At 38.6% G+C, this 26,316-nt stretch overlaps 1 protein-coding gene across 8 annotated transcripts in view; it reads right to left on the reverse strand.

Annotated features, from left to right (window-relative positions):
• The window catches only part of DMTF1 (cyclin D binding myb like transcription factor 1), a 43,767-nt gene extending 37,706 nt beyond the window's left edge, over positions 1–6,061 (reverse strand). For 5 of the 8 annotated variants that reach the window (XM_045578490.1, XM_045578492.1, XM_045578489.1 and 2 more), the window contains exon 1: positions 5,927–6,061. The gene's annotated coding sequence lies outside the window, so the exon portion shown is untranslated. Of the gene's footprint in view, positions 1–3,900; positions 4,712–5,926 lie in introns of those variants that run through there. The other 3 variants (XM_036429556.2, XM_036429555.2, XM_045578488.1) reach the window with 3 other exon arrangements.
• Between the last annotated feature and the right edge of the window lie 20,255 nt (positions 6,062–26,316).

Raw genomic sequence — 26,316 nt, forward strand, 5'->3', positions numbered from 1 at the left:
TTGTTGATTTGATTCACATTGAGGGCACATGTCCGGGTATCAAGATTGGGGGCATAGGAGGCAGCTGCTCTCACACAACCATGTTTCCCCCTATCCCTTCCCTCTCTAAAAATCAACAAAATTCTTAAAATGAAAACTAAAAAACTAACAGGTGCTAACTAAGAGGCCCTCAGTGTTTTCAAGTGGTCAACTGTGTTAAATAGGACTGCTTTGAGGATGACTATCTGATTGGGCAATATGAAGAACATTGGTGACCTTAAGGGAAGCAGTTTCAGGGTAGCGGGGACAGAAGCCATACTGGAATACACAGAGAATTGGAAGTAGGGAAGTCAATACAAACAGGTCTTTTACGCGGTTGGGGTTTAGCTTTCAAGCTAAGGAGGCAAAGAGAATACTAGCTTCCATAGTGTCAAGACAGATGTTATTTAGAAGTGCATAGACGACCAGTGACTGAGAAATGTTGGGTGAATAAACTGACTTAAAGATAGTAAGATACAAAGTTGAATATTTTCATGTGTTGTATTCTAATTATACACGAAACTGGACTGTTACCCATTTGATTTATCAGAGAAATATGTCAGGAAGATCTCCAAATCTGTAAAATTTTGGTTCTCTTTGGGGCAAATAAGTACACACCACCAGTTCATTTAGATCTTCCTGTCTCTGTCACTGAGTTATAGTTATACCACATGTACTATTTTTACACTAACTAGAAATAAGTGAGAAAAAGGTAATAGACTTTTAACTGGTGAAATGGTAGTCATGTTTCTATCGTTCTGTGGTTATATTAAACAGAAAAAAATTACCCCAATGAAATATGGTACAAAACATTTACAATGGAGTATTTACATATATTCACATTTAAAGGAGAAATACAATTTTTATTTATAATGTCCAATGAACATGGTGACACTACCTACTGTAGAAAAAGAACTCTTGAATATGTGAACACAGAATTAAAGAAATGAATCCTTCATCCTACTCTATTACAGTATTGATGTAAAACTTTTATTCAATGGATTATTTTATGTATCTCCACCTATATTGTTACAATTTTCTAGGCCAGTGGTCAGCAAACTCATTAGTCAACAGAGCCAAATATCAACAGTATGATTGAAATTTATTTTGAGAGCCAAATTTTTTAAACTTAAACTTCTTCTAATGCCACTTCTTCAAAATAGACTCGCCCAGGCTGTGGTATTTTGTAAAAGAGCCACATTCAAGGGGCCAGAGCCACATGTGGCTCGCAAGCCACAGTTTGCCGACCACGGTTCTAGGCCAGTGTTTTCCAAAGTGTGGTACGCGTATCCCCAGGGGTACGGGAAGAGTTTGGTGGGGGTACGCGTTGTACCGGAGTTTGGTGGGGATATGCACTGCACTGTGCTTAGCTGCGTTAGGAAAATTATAGAAGGGATACAGTGTCAAAAGTTAGGGAACACTGTAAATCTAGGCAATTAAGTGACATGTATCTTCTAAAAACTAGAACCAAGTGACATTTCTTCCTACTTTTAGGATTAGTTCTGTAGATACATTTGTATCAATCAGTTCCCAAGCACAGTACAAGTACAAGGGTAGATTCTATTAGTGAAGATCATGAGCAGCACAGAAATTTTACTAACTCTAGGTGCTTGGAATTTATCCTACTTTGAAAAATGGGATAAGGCCACATAGTGTGAAAAAAATTCATTATAAGATACTTTTATAAGGGGAAATCAAGCAAGCTGCAGAATATACAAGTATAGCACCAGAATTTTACTGGATGAGGTAAGAATTAAAAACCACTAGCTAAGACACAGTTTTGGGCATATACTAGTAAAACAGTAAGGATATGTTTAATTTTCAGATGTTTTTCTGACCCAATATATTGGCAGAAAATTACTCTCTTTTGTAATGATCACCCAAGTCTTTTATTCGTGTATTAACATATCTTTTTTTAAAAAAATTTACAATGAGATCCCATTGTCACATTTTTTGTAACTTTTTTTGCATTAGGAACATTTTCCAATATTACTACTTACTCTGCCACAGCTTTTTAATGAATACATAGCATCTCAATTTACCTAACCATTAACCTATTACTGAACATTTTGTTTGAGGTCTTGCATTATAAAGATTCCCTATTGACCATCATACCTATCTTTGCATATACTAAACTAGAGGTCCCATGCACAAAATCTGTGCAAGGGGCTTGGCCCTGGCGGCCCCAGCTTCATCAGGAAGGTTGTCTGGAAGGTTGTTCAGCTGTGGGGTCTAATTAGCATATCTTGCTTTTATCATTATAGAATCCTTAAGAATTGTAAGGGGATTTCCTTAGTATTATCTAATAATATAAAAGATGTGTTTTAAGATATTTTTATTTTGAAAGAGAACAGATAAAAGCCTACATCCTGAACACAACTACATAGAGGGGTGTAAAAAAAAAAAGACAAGGCCACAAAATAAATCTTAAATATTGATTTTATTCAAGTTAGGAATAGGCAACATGTGATACTTGAAGTTGAATGCTTTGGGCTATGGTCTCGGGCCCCAAGGGATTTGCTCTTCTGTATACATTGTGGAAGTTTGAGAAGCAGAGCTATAAATGAACATAAAACATACCGAATTAAGGTACCTAATTAATGCTCATTATAGCTTGGTTTTAAGATGGCAAAATATGACTGTACACCATAAGAACTCAATAATGATGTTAATGGAGTTTATTATAATATACTTTACTTGCTTAAGATGTTGATTTCAATTATCGATTAAAAACGATACCATTATTTAAGAGAATTACTTGATAGTATTACAAGATGTAGCATTTTATATCAATGTTAAAAAAGCAGCCTCTCTATAGAATATTGAAAAAAGTGGAACTCTTCCTAAACTTTATTGCTGTTCTAAAGATTTGATGTCTTTGCAACACATACTTTCAAAACACTCCCAACCCCCTCAATATTTTAACATTTATGCGCTAGGATGTGAATCTCTAAGGACACTTATTTCACATCATCTTATTCATCCTCACAAGTGTTAAGTATTAAAAGGTGCAGGACAAAAAATAACAAGATGTTGTTTTCAGAAAAAATTTATTACATTAATAAAAATTAGGCCTGTAGACTTTGGAGAAATAGAGCAGAAAGATAAGCATTAGTCCTAGCTGGTTTGGCTCAGTGGATAGTGTTGGCCTGCGGACTGAAGGGTTCCGAGTTCGATTCCAGTCAAGGGCACATCCCCAGGTTTTGGGCTCAATCCCCAGTGGGGGACGTATAGGAGACAGCCAATAATTCTCTCTCATCATTGATGGTTCTATCTCTCCCTCTCCCTTCCTCTCTGAAAGCAATAAAGAAATATATTTTAAAAAATAGAAATAGTAAAATTTGCAACACAATGGAAAAATATGTTCTTACTTGGACCGGAACTTAAAAAGTTAAATCAAGCCGGGACCGGTTTGGCTCAATGGATAGAGCGTCGGCTTGGGAACTGAAGGGACCCGGGTTCGATTCCGGTCAAGGGCATGTACCTTGGTTGCGGGCATATCCCCAGTACGGGGTGTGCAAGAGGCAGCTGATCGATGACTCTCTCTCATCGATGTTTCTAACTCTCTATTTCTCTCCCTTCCTCTCTGTACAAAATCAATAAAATATATTTAAAAAAAAAAAAAAAAGTTAAATCAAGACTATAGTGATAATTTGCTGTATTAACTTTAAAGTGGTTAACTCTCCCTTCCTCTCTGAAATCAATAAAACTATATTTAAAAAAAAAAGAATTATATGGGAAGGTAAGGACTAGTTTTGCTGTTATTTCAATACTAAGTAGTATAGTTCTCTCTCCTGCTGCCTTGAAGTGAAACAAGGTAACCTTTCTCCATCTTAAAAAAAAAAAAAAAAAAAAAAAAAGTATGCAATGCCCAGAACTTACTGATTTAACTGTTGATGAAGACAGGGCAATAGCATTTTGGCTCCACCATCTAGTTCAACTGCAATCAATTAAAGAGATTCATGCTGAATATGCAGGTCTACATTAGTCATAAATCTCACATCGTGGGCTAGCCTAACAACTAAAATAGTAAAAAAAAAAAAAAGGGTTTGGTGGCAAATGAAAGCACCTAGTATATATGGGAGATAAAATAATGAGATAAAATCACCACAAAACATGAAATGTACTTTACCCAAAAAACCGTAACAAGTACTAGTAATGTCTTTTCAGGAAAAAAAAAAAAAAAAGGAAAAAGTTTATTCTCCCACCAGCCTGTTTTTATTCTTCCAAACATTCATTCAGTCTGACCATTCCCGTAACATTAAGAAACATAACTTTAATGTTTTCCCAAATCTTAACCTAACGTAACAAAATCTTATCCCTACTACACCATCATAGTAACGAGCTAAGCTTTCGTTGTATTATCACCAGGGTCTTTAACATTAAAGTGCTGGTAAATTATGCAAACTACTAAAAAAAATAATAATAGCAATACACAGTTATTTCGAAACACAAATTTAAAACCAGCTCAAAGAAAGCATCTCAAGTAATGAAAAAAAAAATATGGAAATCCTTAACTGAAAAAAGAAAAAAAATAGATTTTTGTTGGTAAAATGTGCAACACAATGGAAACAGAGGTTCTTACTTGGACCGGAACTTAAAAACAGTTGAAATCAAGACTACAGTGATAATTTGCTGTATTAACTTTAAAGATCTTCTGATGCTGCTTTGCATCAAGTGCTCAGTTTAAATGGTATGCTCAGTAACTTAAGGTATAATTACTAGTAAAAGACAAAAAAATTCCGCACGGGAAGAAGAAGAAGAAAAAAAATCCCAGTGGTCTTCTTATTCCACGCTTACAACACGGAGGCGGCGCGGGGCGATGGATCCAGTTAGGAAAACCGCCGGGACTGAATGTGAATCCCCAGATGCGATCGGGGAAAAGACAGGAGAGTCCTGACTCTCGTTTCATTGAATGCCCACCCTCTCGTTATCTACATCCAATGTGTCTACTATCAACACTCACACACGCTACAGTATCCCTCAGCGGCACCGAGAGGCGCCCGGACTCCTCTGCCACCTACGCCGGAGACTCGGCTGGAATCACTCCCTCCATGTCCCCGAAGAGATGATACTCCAAGTCCATGTTAAAGGACCCATAGCATAAAAAATAATAATGTACACGCTTCCTCGGGACTCGGCAGAGGTCGGCAATGTCTATTTGCCGAGGCGCTTTACGGTCCCCCGGCCGGTCGGGACGGTCTGTGCTCCCGGCGCCCAGCCCATGCCTCCCCTTTTCTATGAGACTCGGGCTGGGCCAGCAAGCCGATCCCCTCGGCCTGGGCATCCACGAATCGGTGAGCGGGAGGGAATCCAAAAGGTCGGGAAGAGACATCGAAGATACAAATAGGGTAAGAAAAGAAAAAGGGGGGGAAAAAAAAATCAGGGGGGGGGGGCGAGACCCCCTCTTCACCGAACCACCTACTACGAACGCCAAGGTAACCATCGCAACAAAGAGACAGAAAAAAAGAGTCAGGCTTCCCGGTTCTCCGTACCATCCCCGGGCCCAATTCTCCCCGCAGCTCCCGGCCACCCACCCCACCCCACCCCACCCCACCCCACCCCCAGGGGTCCCGGCGCCATTTAGCTCCTCCGAAGCCGCCGCCATTTTCCGCCCCTGCCGGGTCTCCGCGGTGCCTCGGCGGCTGCTGGCTCCTCTCCTCGGCAGCCCGAGAGGCCGCCGCCGCCAGCGGCCCGGCCCCGAGAGGGAGGCCCCGGCCGGAGCGTGCGGGGACGGCGGCTGCAGCGTCCCCGAGGCCCGGCTCGCACCCGCCCGCGGTGCCCGGGGGGCCGGCAGCGGGCGCCGGCCGGCGGCGGAGCGGGCTGGGCAGCGAGGGGGGCCGGACAGGCTCCGCTGGGCGGAGCGGCCCTGGCGGCGGTTGGGACCTGAAGGTTCCATCGCACTTACTTCCTGTTTTGGGTCCGGGCACTTTGGAAGAACCAGGATGAAGGCTCCAAAAAATACCAGGATGGAGGAAGCAGCCACGGGCAAGAGTGGCTACAGCTGGAGTAAGCGAGCGCGGCGAGCCACCGGAAGCGGAGCTACGGCCTCCACCCCGCCCCCACGCCCCCGCCCGCTCTCCCTTTCCCTCGGGCGGGCCCTGCGAGCCGGGCGCACGTCACTTCCGGGCCGAGTTGGAGCGCGAAAAAGGGTCTCTCTTTATTGCGCGAAAAAGGGTCCTCGGCTTGTTCGGGCTGCAGACCAGGTCTAGCTAGGGTCGGCTTGTTGTCTTCCTCTGCTCTTGCTAGGAAGGACTCCGTACACGGATTATCTCGCCGCTGCTGGTGTAATGGAGGCAATGGAGCTCTTTTATTTTTTATTTATTTATTTATTTTTCTATGCAACCGTGCGGCCCTTCTGGCTTGGCAGAAAGGTGGGCTCCGCGCGCAGGCCCCGTGTGCTAATAATGCTCTGGGGCTCGGAGCGGAGGAAGCCGCCGGTGGGAGCCGCTTGGAAGCGGGGTCTGAGTGCGGAAGAGAAGCTGACATGGTGTGTGTCTGGTCTTCCGCATTCGGTCGGCTCTGCTGTAGACGCTTTGCGGGCCTATTTGGACAATTGTAGGTTGCAATTAGTCACTAATTATTAGTTGGGGAAATGTATCTTGAGTGTGGGAAGATGCTCTCCTCTTAAAGCGCTTGAGACCCAGGCAAGGGTTTTGTTTTTTAGAGGTTCCCAGGCTTTGGAAATGGAAAGGTGGTGTGGTCTGAGCCCTGTTACTGCTCTGATGATTCTGACCTCATTTTGCTTGTTTATAAAACTAGATTTATTGTACTCTGCTTTCCCTTACGAACCGGGAGTATAGGAGTGTCAAAGTTAGACTTCGCTGAAATAAGTGCATCCAACAATTGTGTGAAGACACACACTACATGGTCACCATCAGTTGTAAACATCAACCGAAGGCTATCAGGAATGACACTTGGGCAGTTTGTTATGAAATTAAACATGTCCTTACCCTATAGTCCAGCAATCACACTTTTTGCTATTTACACAGCTGAGCTGTAACGTTATGTCCACATAACAACCTGTACACAGATATTTACAGCAACTTTATTCATAATCTCCAAAACTTGGGAGCAACCATGATGCGCTTCCGTGGGTAAATTCATAAACTGTGGTACGTTTATACAAGGGAATATTACTTACAGCTTTTTTTTTAAGCTATCAAACCATGAAAAGACTTGGAAAAACTTTAGATGCATATTACTAAGTGAAAGAAGTTACTGTATAATTGTAACTATGACCTTCTGAAAAGGCAAAACTATGGAGATAGTGAAAAGACCAACAGTTGCCAGAATTTGGGGCTGGACAAAGAGGAACAGGTAAAGCGCAGGATTTTTAGGGCAGTGCAATGATATGACCAATAATGGTAGATATATGTCATTGTACACTTATCAAAACCCATAGGATGTACCATACCAATGAGAACCTTAATGTAAACTATGGAATGGACCTGGGTGTTAATGATGGGTCAATGTTAGTCGCTTGTAACAAATGTATCACTCTAGGGCTGAATGTTGATATGCATGCACCTGGTGGTCAGGGTGTGGGGAGGGATAATTATATAGAAAATATCTATACTTTCCCCTCAATTGCCCCCCCTCCCCTAAATTTTATAGTGGATCTTAAACTACTCTTTAAAAAGTCTATCTTGAAAAAGAAGTATGAAAGAGCTTAAAAAAAGACTGAATTTGGACAACGGGAGCCAACATTTTTTGAGAGCTTATGTGTCAAATGCTTTACATGTATTAAACTCATTCAGTGTTTGCAAGCACAAAATGCATAAGTACAGTTATGACTGTTTTAGTTAGGAACCAGAAAGAAGTGAAGGAATATGCTCAAGGGCACACAGCAAATAAGTAGTCAGAATGGAAGCCTCAGCTCTAGAGCCTATGATCTGGACTGCCCTTCTGAACCTCACAAAAGACACTTTGGCAAGTCTTCATAATGAAAACAAAGTATTACAACTGCTTTTCACTGTGTAAACTGAAATGGAAGATGGACATGTTTGACTAATTTTCAAAAATAAATGCCAGAAGCAGCAATTTATTGCATCTAACTTTATTACCAATTTGTAGCACTTTCTGCATCCTATTGTAGTGATGACATATATATAATGTATAATTCAATTTTTAAACATTTAAAAAAATATATATTTTATTGATTTTACACAGAGAAGAAGAGAGAGGGATAGAGAGTTAGAAACATTGATGAGAGAGAATCATCGATCAGCTGCCTCTTGTACACCCCCCTACTGGGGGTGTGCCCGCAACCAAGGTACGTGACCTTGACCGGAATCGAACCCGGGACCTTTCAGTCCGCAGGCCGATGCTCTATCCACTGAGCCAAATTGGTTTTGGCTATAATTCAATTTTTAAATGAGTACATAAGTAATATATATGTAAGGAAAACCAAGAGTCAGGATAGAGTTGTGATACTGATGTTGGAATTAAACCTGAGTGTGACTCTCGATTTCACTGCTTAGTAGTGAGTAGGGTACTTCTCTAAAGCTTCATTTGCTTTTGAAAAATGTGATCATAATATTTATCTCCAAGAATAATGAATTCAACATGTTTTACACAGAGCCTGACATGTTTTAAGCACTTTAAAATGGAAACTAATAAATTTCTAACCCAGAAAAGTAATTAAGCTACTCAAAGAGCAGTTGTAATGAAATAATCACCCATATAAAAATTAACATTTATGAGAAAGTGATTCCTAATTAGCCACATTTTTTCAAAAAGCATAACCATATAGGATTCTTTTCACTATAGCACAGAGAGTGATATTTAAATTATAGTGTGGCTGCCCATTCTATTCTGCAAAAATCTTAGGTCAGCCTGCACTCTGCTGTTAATTCCCTAAAAATTCAAGTGCATCCTCATAATTCTCCCTACCTGGTGAGTTTCATAACTGCCGTTCCCAAGGTCAGTTCCTATTTCCTTGAGGAGGACAAATATATATTTAGTATTGGTTTAATACATAATTTAAAAAGTAAATTAAACTTCTCATTATGGTAAAAACTAAGTGGGTATACAGGAAATGTACCTCAACTTAATAAAGGCCGCATGACATGCCAACAGCTAACATCATACTCAGTGGTGAAGGCTAAGAGCTTTTCCTCTGAGATCAGGAGCAAGAGAAGGATACCCACTTTCACCACTGTTATTCACCCCAAAGACTCCATTAAAAAAAGCTTAGAATGGATTAAAATATTCAGTAATGCTGTACACTACAAAATCATTTTATAAAAATCTGTTGCAGTTCTATACACTAATAAAAACTTTAAGAGAAGAAAATCCCATTCACAACTGCATTAAAAAGCATAAAAATATCTAGGAATAAATTTAGCCAAGGACCTGTATATTGAAAACTATAAAACAGTAATTAAAGAAATTAAAAAAAGCCGAAACCGGTTTGGCTCAATGGATAGAGTGTCGGCTTGGGGACTGAAAGGTCCCAGGTTCGATTCCAGTCAAGGGCATGTACCTTGGTTGCGAGCATATCCCCAGTAGGGGGTGTGCAAGAGGCAGCTGATAGATGACTCTCTCTCATCGATGTTTCTAACTATCTCTCCCTTCCTCTCTGTACAAAATCAATAAAATATATTAAAAAAAAAATAAATTAAAAAGAGCATAAATAAATTGGAAGATATTCTGCACTCATGAATTGGAAGAATAAATATCAAAATGTCCATACTATCCAAATAATATACAGACTTACTGCAATCCCTATCAAAATTCTAATTGCATTCTTCACAGAAATAGAACAATTTCTAAAATTTGTATGGAACCACAAAATACCCCAAATAGCCAAAGCAATCTTTAAAAGAAGGAACAAAGCTGTAGGCATCAAGCTCCTCAGGTCAAACAATATGAATCTGTAGCAATTCAAACGATATGGTATTTGCATAAAAACACACATGACACTATAAAACAGAACAGAGAACCCAGAAATAAGCCCAGGCATATTTAGTCAACTAATTTATCACAAAGCAAAAAATACACAATCGGGAAAGGACAGTTTCTTCAATAAATGGTGTTAGGAAAATTGGACAATCACATGTAAAGGAATGAAACTGGATCGCTGCCTTGAACCATACTGTTTTCCATAGTGGCTGCTCCAATTTACATTCCCACCAACAGAACACAAGTGTTCTCTTTTCTCCACATCCTCGCCAACACTTGCTAATTCTTGTCTTTTTTTTTTAATATATATTTTTTAATTTATATAACCCTGCACCGTGTGGCTCAGTTAGTTGGATGTACTGAAGGGTAGCTGGTTTGATTCCTGGTCAGGGCACTTGGATTTTGGACTTGATCCCCATTGGGGGGCATGTAGGAGGCAGTTCATTCTCACATTGATGTGTCTCTCTCTCGCCCTTCCTCTCTAAAAATCAATACAAATATTAAAACCACAACAGTATGGAGATCCCCTCAAAAAATTAAAAACAGAACTACCATAGGATCCAGCAATTCTATTTCTGGGTATTTATGTGAAGAACATAAAAACACTAACTTGAAAAGATAAATGCACTCACATGTTCATTGTGATATTACTTACAATAGCCAAGATATAGAAATAACCTAAGTTTTTTCCATGGATGAAAATAAAGAGGGTGTGGTATATAAGTAGAAAGGGATATTATGTGGCCATAAAAAATTTGCCATTTGCTACAAAATGGATAGACTTAGAGGGTATTATAATAAGTAGAGTAGACAGAATGATGTATACTCTATGATCTCTCTTATATGTGAAATAAAAAAAAATCTCATAGGATAGATTGGTGTTTACTACAATGTTTTTTTTAAATAATTAAAAGTAAATCTTTTAATAACATTTGCATATCTGTGACTTGCATATCACTGGGACTATCCATGATATAATTTGAATCCTAGATCAACTTTCTGCAGTTAATCTTCTAAGTTATTCATTCCTACCTCACTTCTAAGTCAATGTGTGCTTAGGGAGAGCATGAGGTATTTTATATTATCCTAGGATTTACTTAATTAGGAATTAAATATTTTGTAGAAAAATAATGAGAACTTGTTTTATCTAAATTTTTTATTACACTTTTATGAACTTCATCAATGATAGAATGTTGATGAAATTACCTTTCTTTTATGAAAGGACTAGAGGCCCAGTGCATAACATTTGCCTTAGGCCTGGCTGGCAATCAGGGCAGATCAGGTTCCCTCTTCCCACCTCCCTCAGTGCCCCTCCACTGCCACCGCCTAGTGGTCATTGAATATCATAGCGAACAACCGAGCTCCCAGTCTCCCGGTCAAACTCCCCAGGGGACACTTTGCATAGTAGCCTTTTATGTATATAGATGATATATTAATATAAAATTCTTTCAGATACTGAGAGGCAGGTTCTGTTGTTTATGATAGTCTCATGTACTGGATGCTATGATTCAGAAAAAAGAAATGTTTGTAAAGGCTTTTACTCAAAGTAAATGAAAATACAGTTGCCGAGAAGTCCATTTCCTTTCTACACAGGCTCTGCGTCCTGTTAATACAGCTAATGGGTATACACTGGAAAGCCTTCCAGAACTTCCAGAGAGCTGGTGAGGATTCCTATGCTATTAGAAGAATGAGCAAATTGTCCCTAGTTAGGGCCACACATCAGGCTGTTCCAGCTCCTCTTCTGACTCGGATTCCTCCTCTAGGCTTTTCTCTGGGGCTATGGCACTCATTCTTATCACCCTTTTCCTGCCCTCCACTTTGTGTCCCCGTCTCCTTTCCACACTTCCTTAAATTTCTCAGCCTGGTCACTACCTGTCCAGACCCTCTTCTCTTCCTTTTCTTTTGCAAAGGATCTTTATTGAGACCCATTAATGGAACATTATAAAAAATCAGTTCCTTTACAGTAATGGAGTGAGGTGTGGTAGGGCATTTGTTCAGCTAATGCAGGAGTGTATTTGTAGAAAGCAACTGGCCCACATCCTCTATAATAAAAGGAAAATATCCAAATAAACCGAACGGCAGAACAACCGAACAACCGAACAACTGGTTGCTATGACGAGCGCTGACCACCAGTGGGTGTGTGCGGAACATAGTGGGCATTGGCCGTGGTGGGAAGGTGGAGCAGGTGAGCAGGAGCACCAGACCAAGGCAGGGTGTCGGTTGCTGTCATCAGGGCGAGCCTCTGGTGGTTACTGAAAGTTCTTTGCTCCCACAGGCTGTGGTCCCGTCTGGCGCCCACACCTGCTGCTGGCACCGGCCCTGCTCGCACCTGCTGCCAGCGCCGGTCCCAATCGCCTGGTGCTGTCAGTCGGTTCAAGTGGTGGCTGCCGGCCCCAGTTGCCCCTGAGGGCTTCTTCACCTCCCCCAGCTCCTGAGGGGTGATAGGGGCTGGCAGCAGCTCCATTACCGGCTATGGGTGTGAGCCTTCCGCAGCTCGGGGCCCACAGTTCCTTTCAAGATGCATGAATTCGTGCACTGGGCCCCTAGTAATATTTATAAAATGGTAAGGACAGAGTATTGGTATGTGGTAGGCTCAGTCCCTCACAGACGTTAATTGGTTTAAATTCACTCCTCTAAGGCTGGAGATTAGCACATGCCAGAGATGGCTGGACCATCTGCCACCTCTGCTTTGTCTTATAGCTTCAGTTTGCCAGAATATGGCACAGTACCATAACTTATCAGACACTTGAACGCCTATTGAGATAAAAGATAATTCAATGTCTTAAATCAGAAGATCAGGAAGCTAGCCATTTCTATTCTTTGGCAATAGTTTCTGATTAATAGGAGAGCTTAATTATTTTTTCAGATAGTGTCACTATTTGAGCAACTCTGGAATGAAACAAGGAAATGTGACCTTTATTACAACTCTAGTGGAAAGAGGTTATTTTAACACAGTGTCACGTGTTCTTAGTGTTACTCTCAACTTTATAGCCCAAATCTCTTTATCCATCTAGATGCAGTATTTTAAGGATAGAAACATTACATTTTAACCAGCAGATGTCCCTATTCAGCAAGGTTTTTGTTTTGTTTTGTTTTTTGTTTTTTATTTTCTTTTCAGAGTAGTAGCTTCAACAGCAGATGGGAATTCTGTGGCTTGAATTTGTTAGTGATAAGCTATAGTAGACCAATGACAATAATAAAAGATTCAACAATAATAAAACCAAAGAGATTATGCTTTGAAATCCAAATTTGAAAGGTCTACTGGCATTTAAAGACTTGTCATTGAAAAATCTTCTCTTATGCAATGTTTTATCTAATTCTCTTGAGAAGAATATGCAGGGACAAAGAAACGGGGAGCCTGTGTAACTTTTATTGCTTTCAGAAGTTTTCACATTTGTGATATTCATTCATTCCTTTCATCCAATAGATCTTCTAAGCATGAACTTTGTGCTGAGCACTATTCTAGACAAAGGGAATATGGTAGAGAAACAAAGTCCCTGTCCTCAAGGCCCATATATTCTAGTGGAGAAACTGGAGGAGCTTACATTAGTGTGTGTCAGTGGGTCTTTGTACAGAACTCTTGGTTAGAGGGCCAATTTACTAAAGTATTTTAATTGTCCATAAAACTTGTTCATGATGAACAATTTAATGAGGGATTAAGACAAAATCATGAATCAATTAGTATCATCAGATTAATCTAAATTGCAAATATTAAGAATGATGGACCAATGTTCATTAGTCTTGCTGAAGCACTTTGAACAATACCTTACAAGTAGTGAATGCTCAAAATGTCAGATATTATTATTTGTCCTTACATGTCATAACTACAAAGAATAAAAAGCAGGAAGGAAATAATTCTCTATGCAAAGTGTTTTATGCCCTAGAGAAATTATATGGCCTCTTACTTGCAAAATCACCTTCTACTGGGGTTCACTGGATATTCTTAATGTACATGCAAGTTGCATATAAACAAAAACATACAAGCTAAAGGTCTTTCTTGTCCTGGAATTGTTAGAGTTAAAACCCAAGCTCAACAAAAAGCACTTTTGATCAAGCAAGCTGTTCTTCCCCCAAAATTACCTGAAATGGTAAACTGGTCTTTTAACAACAACCTAATTTAAATATTTCTACCTTATGTTAAATATAACCAAATTAAATTAAATTTCAGAGCATAATAGCTTTGTTATGATGACTGTATCCTAAGTAGGCAAACCGAGTGAAGACCAAGTGTAGTCATATGATTTTCAATTTAATGAAATTAAGAAAAACAGCATTAGGAAAGCACAGTTTCTATGAGCCATCTGTTCAGACTTGAGGATATTATTATATATATATATATATATATATATATAATCATATTTTATAATTGCAGCTTTTGAAGCACTATTGTATTGATATTAGCAAACCTAGTGCTAGGAAAATATGTAGCTCCAGTGCTCACAGCATCACTAATATATTTTTTCTTTTGTTTGTTTATATTTCCTACTAGGAATTTACCTTTATGCTGAACTTTGATCTGTGTTGGTTCAACTTGGTACATTAAAATATGAAGCTATTACAGCCATTGTCTGAAGGTAAAACTAATTTCTCTGTTTCCATAATAACTGGATACGCTTTATTTATTTATTTTTTAAAATATATTTTATTGACTTTTTACAGAGAGGTAGGGAGAGAGATAGAGAGTTAGAAACATCGATCAGCTGCCTCCTCCACATTCTGGGGATGTGCCCACAACCAAGTTTCATGCCCTTGACCAGAATCAAACTGGGGACCCTTCAGTCTGTAGGCTGACGCTCTATCCACTAAGCCAAACACGTTAGGGTGGATAAGCTTTATTTTTGTTGAATAGGAGTCCATTTTCACATGATGCTTCAGTCTTTTCTTTCTTTTCCTTTGCCAAAGAACCATCTGCTATGGAATTATTCTATATTGAGAACACTCTTAATATTGAGCCTGTAATAAATTTTCACAATAATTTCCTCTGAGAAGGAACCCAGGCTGTTTTACTATTGTTGACCAATTGCAGAAAAATATGTGATACAACATCTCATACATATTTACATCTACACTAATAAAAGAGAAACATGCAAATTAACCATCACTTCACTGTGTCAAGCCATGCCCATCAGCCAATCAGGAGCAAATATGCAAATTAACCCAACTAAGATGGCAGCTGTCCACAGAGCTGGAGCAAGCAGGAGGCTTGGGTTGCCCTCGGCGATGGAAGAAGCCAAGCTCAAGGCTACAAAGTTTCAACTATATAAAATAAATAAATCCTAGATACTTACTTCCAGTCAGCCCTGGCCTCTGTTCAAGGAGGCGCTGAAAAAAAAAAAAAAGAGGTTAGGAGTGTTCCTTCCTCTTTGATTTTTTGGAATAGTTTGAGGAGGCTAGGTGTTTTCTTTTGAATGTTTGGAAAAACTCCCCTGTAACCCATCTGAACCAGGACTTTTGTTTGCTAATAGTGCTTAGATTACTGCTTCAGTTTCCTCAGTTGGTATTGGCCTATTCATGTTTTCTGATTCTTTCTGATTCAGTTTTGGAAGGTTGTATTTTTTTAGGAATTTATCCATTTCATCCACATTGTCCAGCTTGTTAGCAAATGGTTGCTCATAGTATTTTCTTACAATCCTTTGTATTTCTGTAATGTCAGTTGTTGCTTCACCACTTTTCTTTCTGATTTTAATTATTTGGGTCCTCTCTGTTTCTTGATGAGTCTGGCTAAAGGTGTAACAATCTTGTTTACCTATTCAAAGAACCAGCTCTTGGTTCTATTGACTTTCTTTATTTTTCTTTTTTTTTAATTTTTTCTTTTTTTAGTCTCTATGTTATTTATTTCTGCTCTAATACTTATTATTTCCTTCTTTCTACTTACTGATGGCTTTTATTGTTGTTTTCTGTCCTAACATGTAGTCTATCTTTGAGAACGACCCATGTGCACTTGAGAAGAATATATATTTTGCAGTTTTGGGTTGAAATGTTCTATAAATATCAATTAAGTCCATCTGATCCAGTGTGTCAGTTAGAGTCACTCTTTCCTTGTTCATTTTTGTCTGGCAGATATATCCAGGATTGGAATTCCAGTTTACAACACTGTACCATAGGTAATGGAAATGGGAGAAAATGGGTATCTGGAAGTTACCAGTATTTCTGGAAAATAAGCACTCAAACAGAGTGCACTCCAAGACTACAGAGCTGTCTCTGGGTCCCCAAAGGCTGGAAGGGGAGTATCCATCTGAGTCACTTTCAGGGATGGAGCTATTAGACTATGGTAACAGGGCACTGAGGTGGTAATTGGCACAACCCGGAGACATTGAATACTCTCACAGGAGATAATCTTTTGTTAGAAGTTGAGAAATTCTGTTACATATTACTTTGAACATATTAAAATATAATTGACATAAGCACTTACAAATCATGATGTGTGTAGAAAAGGGATATTGTCTGAGTGTAATAGGTATTCCCATATTTATTATACTGCTAATAATGTAAAATATTCATACAAATTATTTGAATTCTACATATCAGCAGTTAGTCACATAGAGGTTCCCTGAACATTTGGGCAGAAAATTGAAATACCTGCCAGTAGCTCGAATAGGTCAGGGTCATGTTCTGCATTTCTTAGTTGACCAGACATTTTCCAACTTTTGTTCTCCTACAGCTTACACAGTCAAGGCAGAGCTAACTTGTTCAACAAGAAATTTCTTCTACGAAGGGCCTTCTTGTGGTGTACCTGGTTGACATCTGAAAAATCACCGGTAAGCTTACTCAGGGTTTTCTCAGTGACCCTTGGTTTAGGTTTATTTGGTTCTAAATAAACTTTCTCTAGAATTTCTACTAGTGATGAGCCTATTCAACAGTGAGTTATTTCGTAATCAGGCACATTGCAGTCTAGAAGAAGAGCACAGTTGCCCATGTGCTCTATCATTTCCACAAACATTACAAACTACGGTCCATTTGGATTCTCTTGAAAAGACAAAAAAATTGGCCAATTCACTACCGTTTCCTTTACTGATGCCTCAGTGTCAGTACACAAAATGTGACTGAGAAGAAATTTAGGGGAAATTCTTAAAATCTGTGGTGGTAACAGTTAGCCTACATTTCAGTTAAGAAAGTGATTCATACTTCACGTCTATTTTCAGTTGCTGAACTACGCTATGTTAATTTAAGCCTAACTAAAAGTTCTCTCAAATTGCTAATTTTATAGTTGCTATAAGTAGCATAATTAGAAACTCTACACTGCCTTTTTTTTTTTTTTTTTAAAGAAACCATGTTTTTTGATTATGCATAATTCTGACTCTAGCACTCTTGTTTGTTTGGTTTTTTAAAAGTTATAGATTTAAAAGGAACTGTAGCCCTACCCAGTCTAGCTCAGTGGTTAGAGCACTGGCCTGAGGACTGAAGGGTCCCTGGTCTGATTCTGGTCAAGGGCACGTACCTTGGTTGCAGGTTCCTGGCCCTGGTCAGGGCCATGCAGGAGGCAACCAATCAATGTGTCTCTCTCTCACATCAGTGTTCTTCTCTGTCCCTCACTCTCCTTTCCAGTCTCTAAAAATCAATGGGAAAAAATATCTTCAAGTGAAGATTATAAATTAATAAGTATAAATAAATGAATAAATAAATAAATAAAAATAAAAGGAACGGTGGTGGCACTCACATGTCAGCTAGGGCCTCCTATCTCCTGTCGTATGAAATCAATGTAAGATTGCATTAAAAGCTCAGTTGCAAAGTACAGTTATGTTCGCAACTTTTGATTGTCTTCTTAGGTTTTCGGCATTTTACACAATGATGACTCTTTTCCTCTAATTCTTGCATCCAGGCATATACTCTATTTTGCCTTAAAAGAATCACTAATTTTTTCACTCGATACCACAGAGCTTCACATTCCAAGAATTTAGAGGTTATATGAGAAAGTTAAAGGCTTCAGAGAGAAGTCATAGCTTCCACCATTTTCCTGGATTCTTTCTCTCCTCTCCTGTTCTCTCCCCCTCCTGTCAGGAGCAAAGCCAATTCCTTTTCTTGCCTTGTAAATAGTGTTTTAGCTAATGTACTTAGTCTTACTTGTGGAAGAGACTACTGTTGTTTTCCATATTTGTTCCTCCCTTTTTTATAGTAATAGTGGAATATTTGAGTGCCAAGATAACATTCCATTTTGTTAACCTCCTTGTGCAGCCAGGTATGATTGAATGACTATCACTGTGGCCAATGTGATGTAAGCAGAACTCATTAGTACAACATCTGTCTCTTGTCCTAAAGGAATGACCCTGCTCTCCTTTTCACTTTTCCTTCTTCCATCTGGCTGGAATGTGGATGTAGTAGTGGTAACAAGTAACCTTGAACTGTGCAAATAAGGGCAACAGGAATAATACAAGCAATAAGACGGGCTGATACAATGGTATCCTTATGCCTGTCCTTGATTGAGTATGCCCTGATTGTTACATGCTAAGAAGAGAAAGTTTTATCTTCCTACTGTATTTATATTTTGGGTTTCTGTTTCTACAGTGGAGCCAATATCCTATTCATGGAGTACCTACATAAATTATTTGGAATTACTTTGCGTGGGAGATCTATTTCTTCCTCCCCATTTATTAATCTATTCAATGATTTATTTGTATTAATATGGACTCATAGGCTTTTATGATATACTTTGGGTTATAATCCACTGCTTCTTTTTATTTTGTTGCTCAAATTGTCTCAGCTTTGGTGACTGGAAGTTATTTCAGTTGGCTCTTGGATCCCTTTGATATACCTCCATCAAATCATAGGCCAATGTAGCCTAGAAAGCCAGGCAACACAAGTATAAGCAGTAGGTGGCATAAGGTATAGAAGACAAAAGGGGGAGCTTCATGAGGACAACTGAAGGGCAGTGTGAAGTAAAGAAAGGCTTAACCTTTTTTTTTTTTTTTTTTTTTTTATGAATTGGAGAAAATAAGAAGAATTATCTCATTAGAGTGGATTTCATGGCTGAAGATAACATCAGAGGAAAGCCAGATGTTGACTTTTTTTTTAGACAAATTTGAAGGTACAGGGAGTTTTTACAGTTGAACAGAGATGCAATAGAATGCAATGGAAGGAGCTAGTAAAGTGTTCAGCAGAGATAGAGGATTATGGAAGAGGCGGGAGGAAGGTGGAGATTGAGCCTTGTGAATCAAAAGTGTACTTATGATACAATATCTCAGTGTGAGCCCCAGACTAGAGATTTGGAAGTTAAATAAATGAACAAAAATACCTTCTGACAAATGGCAAGTTAGTTACTAATAATTGCTAGCTCCTGTAATTATTTGGAGCAAGAATGAATGAAGAGCATATGCTACTTTTTTTGAGTTATCCGTACTTAGATGAGCTATTGACAAAAATGAAAGGATTTTAAATTAGAACTACAGTCTTGCAGAATGTAGTCAGAAAATACTGGAAACACTGGCACTTTAAATATTCACATGGAAAAGTCATAATGCAAATGAATTTTTACAATATGTGAAAAAATTATATGATGATATATAGGCTATGTCATTATATACTCTTAGGTTGGGAAGAAAGAAATATAATGGTTCTCTCTTTCTCTCACAATACTCTTTACATTTCCCAAACATTTTGGTATCCATTCTTCACTTTGGATTGTCATTTGAGAAGTGAAAGGTAGGAAAATGTTCTGAAAAAGTGGAGACATTTAAGTTGAGGAGAAAGAATACCCCCCTTTATTTATCATATCTCACCTCCCTACCCACCATCTCCAGGCTTTCCTGACTGTTACAATCTTCACAGCAGGGTTCAGCATCTGAAGGAGGGGCCGATGCACAAATGAAAATGCTACACAAAAAATATGAATTTAGAAGGCATTGGGGGCCAGGTGGAGCCTCTTTCTTGAAGAGACACACTGACTTCTGGCCTGGTCTGCTATTCATTTACTTGAATACACATTTTCCCTTTAGCAATGCATACAGGCAGATCAAAGATAAAGTTTGGTAAACAGTAAAAGGATTATCAGGGTAGGGAATTGCCTTGAGCCACCACTATCTCAATAGATGAGATGCTTAGCTTCAGCTTTGCTAATGCCCAAGGTCCATCGGCCTTCTGCATTCCTTGGTGCACTGATAGTATTGACAATCCTGGCTTCTTGCACCCAACTATCACTGAAGAATTAGACTTGGACAACGTAAGATCTCCACGAGCCTGCTTTGAATAACACAATGAGAATAGAATCAGAAACTAGATTTAAACTCAACTTTGAAACAAACATCTGAAATATTTGAGATGAAGAAGTGGACAATTTAAAATCACCCAAAATAATATAATAGAATTACCTATTGCAGGGAGAAATCTTTGTAAATTTGGGCCAGAAGTTTGCATCTGTTATTTAATGTTGCCTGTGTTACTTACTAATTACCTGTCCTTGGGCAGATTAATTCACACCAAAAGTTTTTTGTTTTTTTCCCCCCCATAGGATTCTGGAGACTTAAATATGCTATGTGTATTGGTTTCTCTTTCTATTTTTAAAAAAATCGTCACCTGAGAATATGTTTGTTTGTTTGTTTGTTTAATATATTTTATTGATTCTTTACAGAGAGAAAGAGAGATGGATAGAGACTTAGAAACATCGATGAGAGAGAAACATCGATCAGCTGCCTCCTGCACACTCCCTACTGGGTATGTGCCTGCAACTAAGGTACATACCCTTGACCAGAATCAAATCCAGCACCCTTGAGTCTACAGGCCAACACTTTATCCACTGAGCCAAACTGGTTAGGGCTAAGGATATGTTTTTATTGGAGATGGGGGGAAAGAAGGGAGAGAGAGAGGGGGGGGGTGGAGAACAGGAGAAAAGAGGCTGAATTTTAGTTATTATTGTTAAGCTTCAGTTCCAGCAGCCCAAACCATTTCCCAACTGATACACTTACCCTGATCTCTTTCTCTTTCATCTTGTTTGGTTAAGAGTACAGTATTTCTAAACCCAAATGTTTAGAAAAATTCTCAGTAGTTATTTCACATGACATTAATTGCCTGTTCTTAAAGGATATTCCATAGAATATTAATGTTATAAAATAACTTTATCTTTAGATAAAATAGATTAGCCTTTTATGTATGACTAATTATACATTATTGAGAACTATAAGTTCGCCCTAGAAATATACACTTTACTCATGTCTCAACTATTTCTTGGCCACTGAAGGTTTTTTTTTGTTTTTTTTTCCAGTGGTGCATCAGGCTGAATCTGAATATGATTTTGGAGATATCACTGGAGGTCAAGTGTGAAACTTGAAATGAAATCTTAACTGTAAACAACACCTTCCTGTTGGGATTTTCTATCTCTCCCCCCCACCACCTCTTCTCACTGTCAAAAAGGTATGTAACTTGCTTCAATTTGCTGTCATGAGCCAGTCATGTGTTCCCTATCTTGGCAGAACTATAGAAAAGCTCCCTAAGACAGAGAGTATTTGGATTATTGGAGTCCTCTTTAGTGCAGTGGCCTCACATCTTCTATCCTGCCAGTTTTGCCCTTCTCTTTTCAGTCCCTTATTCTTGACGATCTGGGCCTCTGACGTGCCTCTCGTGTCCAGGGCCTCTGTCAATACTGGACATGTGCCCATCAGACTCCGGCAGGCATCACTCACTTACACAGTGACGTGAAAAGTGCCTTCTGGAATGTCCAATGGGGCAGCCCCAGTCCTACTCTGACTTTTGGTTCTTGCCTATACCCGTTTTGTGACAGTCTCCATATTCTAGGTTTCACTGTTCATGAATTGTGACTTCTTTCACATTTCTAGTTTCTGTCTCTTCTTGATCTTCTTATCCTTACTTTCATCTTATGTATGTTTTTGAACTTCTGACCCATTGTCCTGGGAACTGACTATGGCTAAAATAAACTGGTATCCCATATCTAAGTACTAACACTTCCCAATGTTCTCCTTTGCCTTACAAAATGCTCTTCTGCTTAATAGTCTTTTGCCCACAGGATACTTTGGAGATAAGTGAGGGAAGGCTAAAGAAAGACGCATGTCTGAAATTCCAGATCACATGTATTGTAAATCTTTGGGGGTGAAGGTGAGCTCCTTTTTTCCTCAGTAGAATTTCCTAGATTACCTGTTGAGATTTAACATTTTTAAGGGATTATAGGACAAAATGGCAAAATTGTCTCTAAAGAGAAAGAAAGGTTGCCCAGCAGGTAACATTGAACTATAACCTGACTGAATACATTTAGTAGCTGATGAAAGAACAGGTCAGATGGTGTGGAGGCTTGACTGGCCCTGAAACTTCAGAAAAAGAAAGACCACAAAAATTCATTGTGCCTATGGATAGGAGATCTTGGCCCAGAGAGAGCGTATAAGTGACATCAGTCATTCTAAGGTTATAATCCCCCCAAAACCTTTTGATTGTAAGTTAACTTCTGATGCTGTGTTCTTATGGGTGAAGAATGTGTGGGCCATAACTATGAGTGGCAGTAAACATTTTCTTTTGCAAATTAATATACTTGAATTTGACTGTATATATCAATCTTTGGGAGCTGGATTAGTGGGATGCTACATAGTGGTTTGGCAAATCAGGTTTATGAGTTTTCAAGACTGACAGCTATGAGGAATCTACCATGATAAGCTACTCTGCTGGCAGCTGAATGAGTAGCTAGTCCCTCTTCCCTAGTCATTTTTCTCCCAACCACTGCCAAACATGTGCTCACATTTTTTACAGATTTCTAGTCCATGTAACATGGATTAATCTAATGTGTCAGTATTTAATGGCTTACCAGTATCCCTGTACTTTCACAATCTCCTTCCTGCTTCCATTTTGGGATGAATGTATCTGTGGAAAACAGAGGGATATTATGAACACGCAGGAAATTAGATAAAAGAAAGGATTTCCTAACAGGTGTGTTTTGAAAGTTTTGTTTCTTTTTAATTTTTATTTTAATGTAATGTGATTAATTAATTAATTTTAGGAAAAGAGTTTAGATATCAATTTGATTGAAATATATATATCTATATATCTATATATCTATATATATATATATATATACACACACATACATACACACACATACACACACACACATACACACACACACACATATATATATATATATATGTATATATATATATTGCTTTTGAAAAAAAGGAGCAAGTTCTGATGATCTCACTCTGTTTTGTCTAGTTCAGAGATCCTAAGTTTTATTGTTCCCTTTGATATTAAAAGTGTTTTTCTGAGCAAGGATCTCTGCAAGGTGCTTATTCAGGTTTGAGGCTTAGGTTTCTCTCACAAAGTTAGGTGAGAAAGTAGGAAATTGATATGTTTATTTACTTAGCTTAGGTAACATCCCATGAGTATTGTTGAATAGGGTATGGATAGGAAAAACCTAGATAATTTCCTTTTATTCAGCCTTTCTCCATGGAAACATCTGAATCAACATGTTTGAATCACTGATGTAGATTACCATCCAATCTCTTCAGTGCCATAATTAGTGTTGTTTATAGATGGCCAAAATAATTAACTTGGCTGTTATGCCATAGTATTCAGTGATATTTTATGACTGGAAGCTTCCCAGGAAGTGCAGTATTAAATCCTGAGGATAAAACCTATATTATGCAAGGCAAACTAGAAAAATAGAAAGTCTTTGATGACATATAATAGATTCTTTTTTGTATATTACATACATTCTACAACTTATTTTGTAGAATGTACCGTATTTTTCGGACCATAAGACGCTCCGGACCATAAGACACACCAGTTTTTAGAGAAGGGAAATGAAGAAAAAAAGATTCTGAAACAAATAGTGTCCTAAAATATTTTATGTGCATTAAAACCCAACATCACAGTCATAAACACATGTAATCAACCCTGTAAAGTAAACAGCAGCATTTAGAACCATTTTAGAGCCGGGCAAGCACACAGAGACCACACAGAGCCGGGCAAGTAAAAAAACTTTTTTTTTAAAGTATATGTGTAGGCTATATTTGGACCATAAGACGCAGGGACTTTTTCCCCCCACTTCTGGGGGGAAAAAAGTGCGTCTTATGGTCTGAAAAATATGGTATGTAATACAGCTTTAACTGATTTCATCTGTATATAAATGTTGGCATGGGAAGGAGCCACTCAAAATAATTGGTGTTTCTTGAGTCTTAGTAGTAGTTCTGTTCTCATCTCTCCCTGACTTCTACCTCCCACTTAGAATTTTGAAGGACTTCCTGAAAGTACTAAGTCCTTACAATTAATTTATTCTTATATGAGTTCTACTATACTTTCTTCATAGGGAACCAAGGTAAAAATTTGGTCAAAAAATTTTGTTGAATAATGATTATCTATTTTAAAATAGATCTTAGATTTTCTTTTTAATTATATGAAGAAATGACTTCTTGTAATCATTTCTTAAATAACCATACTTGGAAATTTGTCATCCCTAGATTCTAACTATATCAACCATGAAAGATAATTTCTGCTGAGAAGCATGGCAGTCATTAACAGTTTGGCTTATCTCCATTTTTTGGTCCACACTCTCATAGTCTCCCTCATTCTATTTCCAGTATGTTCATGTTTTCCCAGAATAGCTATGAAATCATGTAATTAGCTTCCAATCAGCATTGCTGACACAGCCATTGGCATTAAGTACAGAAAATTGATCAACTTATTTTAAAGAAAACATTCCAAAGGACTTAGGCCTATTTCCTAATGCCCGGAAGAGTCTGATCTGTCTATTAATACTATGCTTCTGTCATTACAACACAAAATGGCTACTGAAAACTGTCCCCACCTGCCTCTAAGAATGCTTGGTCTCAGATGCAGTAAATACCCAGTTGGCCAGATTTCTGCACATGAACTATAGTTTGCCTGTCATGAAACCAAAGGAGCTGGATCCAGAGGGGTCAACAGCCTATAAAAAAACATGTTTAAAGGGGAAAGGTAATCAGTGGTCAGGTAGGTGGTATATGGGGGTAACAGTGGATTGCCATTCAAAAAGTTTTAAAATAAGGGAAATTGGTTTTTCCATTGAGATTTAATCTATAAAAGTCAATATATAATGGATAGATTAGACATATAAGATACTACACAGGAAGACAGGATGAGTTACAATTAAAGACTAGACATGCTGGTGGCCTAATTGGTGATGTATACGTGTATATTTGTGCATATATAAAGTGAGTCAATCCAATTTTTTCATCTGAACAATGCAAATAATAATATCTATTTCACAGTTGTGATGGTTAAAATCAAATTAAGCATTTAGTACAGTGCCATCTATAATAATAAAAGCATAATATGCAAATCAACCAAATGGATGTCTGGACATCTTACCACAGGATTGAGGCAGCCACTGCAGCTACAAAGACCTACTTTTGCATGAATTTCATGCATTGGGCCTCTGGTTACACAATAAGACCTTAGAAGAGGCTGAGAAGGAAGGAGCAGGCCCAAGGGCACACAAACAACCCGATTGACCTCTTGTCTGCACTGAGGTCTTCCCAAGAACCAGTGTAAGTGCTTTATATATTTTAACTCCCCTTAATTCTCACAACGGGATCTTTTAAGTACTTTCAAACACTTATCTCCATTTCACAAATTAAGAAACTGGCACCAAGACATTATTAAGCACAATATTACCATCTTTACAGAGTTGGTAAATGGACAAGTGCTGGAGCCAGGCTGGACTTCAGCCAGTATGTGCTGTCAGCTCTATGGAGTGAGTGTACCAGTGCCCTCCTGGAGGTTCTGGTGGTTTATAGGGCTTCCTACTTTTGCCCAGAGGCTTTCTCCCCCCACCCCAAATATATTTTTATTAATTTCAGAGAGAGGAAGGGAGAGGGAAAGAGAAATAGAAACATCAATGATGAGAGAGAATCATTAATTGGCTGCCTCCTGCATGCCCCCACACTGGGGATCAAGCCCACAACCCTGGCAGGTGCTCTGACCCAGAATAAAACCGTGACCTTCTGGTTCATAGGTCAACACTCAACCACTGAGCCATGCCAGCTGGGCTCCCAGAGGCTTTCTTATCCACCATTAGTCATCTCATAGTTTTTAGTTTGTTAAACTGCTGATGTAGTAAAATAAATTTGCATAATTATATTGTAGATTTACAGAAGATCTCTACATTCTTTAATCTTTCTACTTGCTTCCAGACATCTAGTGATTCTAGTTTTTCTTAAGATCTATTTATAAAAGAAAGTGGTGCCCTAACCAGTGGTTAGAACATCGGCCCACAAAAGGTCATGGGTTGGTCATAGCACATGCAATAGGCAACCAATTGATGTCTCTCTCACATAGATGTTTATCTCCCTCCCTCCTACCTGTCTTCCACTCTCTGTAAAAACCAATGGAAAAATATCCTTGGGTGAGGATTAACAACAACAAGAAAAAGAGCTACTTAGATTTTGTGGTTCTTTCAATGCCTAGAATTTTAGATTTTATCTT

The sequence above is a fragment of the Pipistrellus kuhlii genome, unplaced genomic scaffold, assembly GCF_014108245.1.
Source record: "Pipistrellus kuhlii isolate mPipKuh1 unplaced genomic scaffold, mPipKuh1.p scaffold_m20_p_10, whole genome shotgun sequence".
NCBI lineage: Eukaryota > Metazoa > Chordata > Mammalia > Chiroptera > Vespertilionidae > Pipistrellus > Pipistrellus kuhlii.